Genomic DNA, 7,901 nt, shown 5'->3' with positions numbered 1-7,901 from the left:
GCCATATCTCATGAACTCCCGTAGGTATCACTGCAAGAAGTCCCTGGGATACCTTCAACGGTGAAGTTTCTGCTTAGTCGGGGGGAACCTGCACTCACTGGAGTAACATACTTTCTATAAATATCTTAGTGCTTATAAAACGTCTGTGGTTTTATTGAGTTTATGATGATGAAGAATTGCTGGAATTTCCTTGTCTTCTCATGATTTCATATCTCTTTTACTGCAACCCATAACGGATCTTATCTAGCCTCATGTAAGAATGTCGAGTTTTGATTGGTCCACGTGACTCTGATAGAATAAGATGTACATCCATGACGATCCGCCAGCGGGAGTATACGACTTTTATACTCCCGCTGCGAAAGTTATATCCTCCCGCTACTCCTGGGTGACGACGCGAGAAGTGAGAAAAGCGTGCATCGACAAGCCTTTAGTAACGTGCGGTGCATTGAGGTCAAGCGATCAGTTGGTGTCAACATGACAGCAAGTCGATTCGATGCGTGTTGTTTTGTTTTGATTTAGTGAAAACATTCAGCTAGATAAATGCGTTATCACATTGTGTCGAGGGAAATACGGGGTTTTATCGCCTCTCGGGGAATATAACCTTACTCGGGACTGATAAAACCCCGTATTTCCCTCGACACGATGTGACAACTTATAATGTCCCACTTGCACAAAGCGATCTTAGTGCTACAACGATTGTAACTCCCATTCTCCAACGTAGGCTTAAGACAGTCGTAGCGCTAAAATCGCTTTGTGCAAATGGCCCTTATCTTACTTGTTGAAACATGTGTAAATATTTGATATCAGCTGTACACAGATCAAATGCTGCTGATGACATTGTTATTATCATGTACATATCGTTAATCAAATGTGATAAATCTCATGTATCTCCACAACGTCTACCACTCTGCTCTAGCACGTAAAACATTGAATTAGAAACACGTAACATCAATCTTTGACAAACACTTCCTACATGTACATGTGGCGAACACAATAATATAGTGTGTATTGCTAGTCCGACTTCTGTACTTTTACACCAATTTCCTAATATTTAACTAAATACAAGGAGATAAACAATATATACGTATTATTTAAATGTGTTTACAGTTTGGCTAAACCTTGTTCTATCCAGAGTTATTCTTTAGATATGAAATGGTTTTCACATCTAATGGCAATGTTAAAGACAAACCGATTTTCAATTATCCTATTTTCAGTGCTGATAAAACTGCTGTTTTCAACTTCCGATCAAGTCTCCCTTGGAAACGTTTTAAAACTGCTGTTATGGACATGACAGGAAGTCAGCCTCGTTATGGCACATGGTGGCAGCGATATTGTAACTTTTGTTTTTGCTGATTTCTGTCTCTCTGACAACCACTCTGTATTATGCACGGAGAAAGCTACCCACTGCAATAACATTTTGTGCAATAAACCTGTGTCAAATATTTTGTTGTGTCGCGTTACCATACTTTATCTTCTATTCTCACAATTCTTGGGTTGTTTACTTCTGTCTCGCGAGTCCCTACTTCCGGCACCCGTTGAGAGTTCCATGTTGCGACATGAGTGACGGGGCCCGACTTAATTCCGGAACATTTCCTGTGCCGGGCGTATATTCAGTAAATGGTTTTGGTTCCAAATTGCGCGACCTCCAAATTTGACTTTCCGAGACTGGACCAGATTGTTGACAGTAGTTATAGTTGGAGATGGTTAGATCGGAAATTCGTCAGCCCTGCAAGGATTATCAGTTCCAGTCTGTCGACTGGCTGAAAAAAGACAACTCGGAAAGAGCACCAGTACTTTTATCAGCTGTATACCAAGTCCATGATGTGTAACACATATAAAGGCCATCTTTTAACAGCCTTCAGTCTTGTGTCACCAAACTATGGCCCATGTTTCAGTATCACAAAGCCAAGGACCATCTACCACGGATTCTCTGGCTGGCACACTGCCCAACACACCAAGTAAACGGCTTTCTATTATTTCTGAATGATGACAGAAACCATGTAATATGAGAGTAATTTTAATTTATGCAAAGAGAACAGATATCCTCAGTCATACACTGATCATGTCTCTTAAAATAACTGTAAACAAGAACACATGACTTGCTCCTGCAAGCCTATCACGAGGCTTGGTGAAACAATGGCAGCTAGCTTCAACTAAGTATCCTACATGACTTGCGGCCAACATGGCAGTCCTCCATGCAATGTCAAGCAAAGGTGGCAATGGTACTCTGGCCAAAAAAAGTTTCTCGTTTCTGGTCTGGCTATTTCTCCTCCTTAAAAATTACATCTGTACACTGGAGCAGGTAACTGTAAACATTACACTGGCAGGGCTACACATTAAACTAAGTCAGGTAAACATAAATTTGCCTTCTAACCACACATAAAGAAAAACAGCCATTGCACTAATTTTTCTCATTTTAAACAACGAGAAACAAAGAATATTTTAAGGGATAGTGCCCTAATGTTCATATAAAATTCAGCATAATAGAACAGTTGTACATGATAATCATTTCTAATACATCTAATACCTTAAAAATTTAGAAATAAAAAATGTGCATTAAAAATATACACTATGTTCAATATCGACATGTTCCTTCTGAAAACGTTTGCATCATCACCACTTAGTAAATCCTCAGATTGACAAGCTGATGAGCTGACAAGACAAAAATAATATCTCCCTCATTTCTTCTGAAAATGATCACTGGGGGATGAATCTTCACACTTCGAGGACGCAACCCGTAGCAAAACATGATACGCATATCCAGACCAGTAACATATCATACAAACATTTGTAACATACATTTGTTCAGGAGCTCACCTACATCAATGAAGATGCTTGTTTAGTCATATTATTCATCAAAAGAAAAATTGTTACTCTATTATCTCATGGAGATACGTACCTAAGATGATCATGTTATCAAAGTCTGACAAATATATGTTTCAAAAGAAACATCATTTCGACAAACCATGTAAATAGTTCTAAAGTATTGTTGGAAATAGAAACAAACTTTTTTGTTGCACAGGTATTTCACACTTTCATATATCAACTACATAAGATGTTGAGATAAATGTGAAAACTCAGTTTTTTCCTATTTCCGACAGTACTCTGGCACAAAGCATAATGGTCCACAAGTTTGTTCCGTCATGTGGATAGGTGGTAGGTCCAGAAACAATGATGTGAAGACAATACTAATTTTATCCCATATACCATCCCCACGTGACGAATGGCCAGGTCCCACTTCCACAAAGTGATCTTAGATCATAACTCACACACTCTAACACATCCTAAGACAGACATAGCAATAACATCACTTTGTGCAAGTGGACCTACGTCTGAAATGAAAAAAAAAAACCCAAAAATAAGCTAACAAATGTCCGCCTTGACGGAAGACCAGAACCCCATGTTAAGAAATCTTAGCAGTGAGAACGTGAGTTTAGTTTTACACTCTTCTGGCAATATGCCAGCATATCACAGCTGGGGATACCAGAAATGGGCTTCACACATTGTACCCAACTGGAATCGAAAATAGGTCTTCAGTGTGAGGTGCCACAGCTTTAATCACTGGGCTTCCCTCTGCATAACTCTCATCTTTAACACACCTTCACACAGTTGGTCACTTTGAGAACAGAAGAGAACAGAATGTTAAGTCTGGACCAGTCTGAATTCTCAACAAAAGTCAGGACAGCCACTTTAGTAATTTAGGGTATGTGGGATAACTTGAAAAGATTGATTAATGGCATGCTGAAAACAGGACAAAGATTAGCAGGAAACAATGATTTAGCCACCCCATTGAACTTCCTGTTCTGTGCAAGCAATCTCCTTTCGGCAGTGAATGCACTAATAGCTTAAACAAAATGTCTCAAATCAAATGTTAAAAGATTCATACCATATTACTCCGAGGTGAGTTTGTGTCATTTAAGATTTCAAATACTGATTTCAGTTTTATATAACTGTATAAAGAGGGAAGTTCATTATCAGTGATACAGTTCTGGAGGTAATGATCACAAGGTGACAAACACTGTTTATCCCCTGAATGTGTTGCCATGGATACATTTAACAACAGTTCCTGCAACAATGGATATATGTACATATGCAAAATACCAGCAATCCAATATACCACAAGGATTGTCACTATACAATTGTATCAAAACTTTACACATTTACAGCTCATTAAGTTTGTTTTCTGTTAGACAAGAACGGACAAAAGTGTCTCCGTGTTACCAAGGACACAAGACCATTCCATCCCCACTATTCCTTGATCCACAAGTGCTAGTGCTTTCACCAGCCTACACCAAGCAGCATCTAGTGATTCTTTCTGCAATGGGCTTAGGGGAGGATTTCATGCAAGCAAAATGGCAGCTCCAGGCAAATGATTCATTCTCAAAGACTTGTGTTAGAACCTCTGTCAAGTGTTCTCATTTTCTATCGCATCTTACGATCTCAAACAATGTGGCAATAACAGATTACAAAGCAACAGATTGCCAAACAGAGACATATGTCTCGAATTTAGAAAAACATTTTTATGCGCTTCTATGCAAAAAGGAGATAACACCATTCACTTGTGGAAAATATGTGTCATAGACATTCCCCTGCAAGATCAACATCTAACTTGATGAACATCTACATTCAACAAATACTGTAATAGTGTAAGTAGGTGAGTTGTCACATGTCACAAACAGCCTTGACCTCCAATGAGTGTCGATTTAGGAATCAGCAACGCTGCATCTGATAAAGCTACACTGATATAAAGCATGATAATGCATTTACTTCCAGTAATCTCAAAAACATCACAAATCGCAAGGTGTCTGGTTTACTTGTATCATCGCATAACATAGAGACAGTGTTTCTAGGTAGTAGAGTTTACCCTACCCACGACTCTGGACAGTCATTAAAAACATGAAAATATCATAGCTGGGACAGGTTCTGTGTCCTGAGTGAGGGGATTTTGAAGTTTTCTAGCGATTTCACATGGCAAATAAACACAAGTAATTCCCTGACATAACAGGATACTTCTATATTACCCAGTCTTATCTCAGGAAACGGAGAAGTTTCCTGATCTCAACGAGAGACATAAGCTCTGTTACCACGGTTACCCTACAGCAGAAACAACATCAAATCTGACTGTCTTGACTACATGAACAATGGGTGACATCACACTGCTGCGGGTTCTTATCAAACAATGGAACAATATTGTCATAACGCTCCATGAAAACTACTGAAAATAATTTCACCTAGATCCTTGCCCTTGTGGGCAATACAAAGGTTATTGCCATAGTATACCATTTCTGGGCAAACAATACAAGACGACTGTTACAATACATCATCATGGCAACAATCGCACACAGATTGAGGTCTGAAAAAATTACAGGTCACAAATGAATATCATATAGAACTCCAGGTCTGTCATAAAATGGCATCGTACCAGTCTGGTGACTTGGGGTAGTGATGTAATGTGCTGAGATGACCCTGTGTGAACTGCATGGTTACAGCTCTGTAACAGGCTGCATATTGCACTTTCAGAGTGCCCTGTCGAGTAGTGACATACCATACATAGGCCTGCAACGATTCGGTTCAGTTCACTGAGAATCGAATTAAACACTTTACTTTTGATTTTCCATAATCATTATCACTATTTTGATTAAGTATTTGAATATCATTATATATTATTTCCACAAAGCAAGAACATAATTTTGACTCTAACTCCAGCAGTGTTGAGCGCTAAAATGAGGTAAAAAGAGATGGGCTGATGCCAGGTTAATTATCCACTGAGAAATGTTAAGAGACATTGCCAAGTAGATTTCACACTAAAATACCTGACTCTGAGAGTCAAATGAAATTTGATGTTTTTACTTCTATGAAGAATTGAATCAGACATGAAAGGGTCCAGTGTTGAAAACTGAACTGAGGTCTTGTGAATCGTTCCAGCCCTATACATCAGTACCAGTGCATGCTAATATAGATGCTTGCAAACATGCAATCTCATAGCAACATATGACAATCTCGTAGAAACATATGAACACATGCAACAGACATTGTTACATGGCTCTACACAATATATGCATGGACACAGACAGGCCTCAACATCCTCACAATCACACGCCATCACACATAAAACATCTCACCCTGTGTCTCTCTCTCACACGCACATAATGCGCACAATCAAATAACACCATTCCGTCACATTCCACAACTTTTCAATTCCCACATTTTTAGTAACTGTCCAACAAAACCAACAAAACTGAGAAGTGAGATATTTTGTGTACATTAAATCATGTTAATGTTCACAAACACCATTTACATGGGTATATAGATAAATATCAATATACATCATGTTAAAAATCAACGGGATGCTTCGAGGCTACAATATTTTAATCTAGGGTATCCAATCAATAAATTTAACAAAAGTGTAACGTCATGGGCCCTAGATGAACGTGTTTACACCGGATTTTACTTGCAAACATTTCAAAGGTCTTCTGGGCCTTGTCATGTTTACTAAGTTCCTGTGCACTAAAGATACAGCCACTTGTCTTCTTTAATGCATCATCTGCATGGCTGTAAAAACAAATTCATTGAATGGTATTGATCAGCATTTTTGTCTGCCCACAGATCAAATCAAAAATAACAATTCTTTCTTGTATTGTTTCAAGTGAGATGATTAATCAAATATGAAACACATACAAACATAGGTAATGCTATCTTTCTCTCAATTAATGTACTGACTTCAGTTCAATTATGATATATTTCCTGAACCCATTCGCAGTCGTAGCTTTGCGTCTTAGGTGAATAGCCCTGGGTTCATGAATAGTGTCTGACCCTGACAAATCCGGCAGATTTGCCAACAGTCCGGTAAAAGTTTACAACCCACTGACCCCAGTGTCTGACTGTATATTTCACAATGACTTTCACTGAAACAGATGTGTCTTAGGTGAGTAGCCCAGTGTTCACGAATAGTGTCTGAAAGTTTACAACCCACTGGCCCCAGTGTCTGACTGTATATTTCACAATGACTTTCCCTGAAGTTGTCATGGGTGATATGTCACATTTGTTTGCTGTTTAGGAATTTTACATTTGTTAATAAGTTCAATGCCAATTATTAGAATTGTTAAATCTGAAGTGTATGTTTAATTGTTACTCTGTGGGTCCTGTGAATTTTCATTGGGTCAGACAGACATCTGAAACTTACAGGATGTTACTTTGAAACCTGGTAGCCTGGGGGAAATAATCTCTCTGTGCAACAGGTGTTCCCAGCTGCTTTTGAGATGGAACAGCAAGGTCAAGGTAATTTTGCTTCTTTAGAACAGTCGTACCAAACAGATACACATAACTTCATGACAATAGAACTAGATTCAAAGCAACAATACTTTTGAATAAGTCAGGAAATGTATAAATAAATACAGATATAACTGACTGGAAATTCAGGGATGGTGCCGTTATGCTGGGTTTCTGATGCAGTTTTCACAACAAACAACCAATTCCTTCACAGTTAGTTAACACTGACATATCTCTCAGCGTCAGATGAAATAATCATTTACACACAACCTAATAACCCAATACCACAATTCAGCAGGATAAGGATCCGACCATTTGATATTCTGGGATGGTTTTAAACAAAATATGTCTTACACAGGCTTATGTTTTTGGGGAAAATTTAAATGTCATCTAGACATGACTATGTCCGGAAAGTATATGTTGTGAAATAATTGTTTTCATTCAGGAAACAAAAAAATTGCCTGAAATATATACAATGTTTCCTACAAATATTGCAGGCAGTGTTCAGAATATTGAATGGTTGGTCCCAGACTTGTTACATATGATTTATGATGTACTAGATCCCTCAGACTTTATTGCTATACTTGATTTACAAACACTATCTCTATAACCTATCTTCTATTCAAGCTAAA

This window comes from Haliotis asinina, chromosome 7 (genome assembly GCF_037392515.1).
Source record: "Haliotis asinina isolate JCU_RB_2024 chromosome 7, JCU_Hal_asi_v2, whole genome shotgun sequence".
In the NCBI taxonomy this organism is placed as follows: domain Eukaryota; kingdom Metazoa; phylum Mollusca; class Gastropoda; order Lepetellida; family Haliotidae; genus Haliotis; species Haliotis asinina.
The sequence above is the reverse complement of the archived record's forward strand: the minus strand, read 5'-3'. Positions refer to the sequence as shown.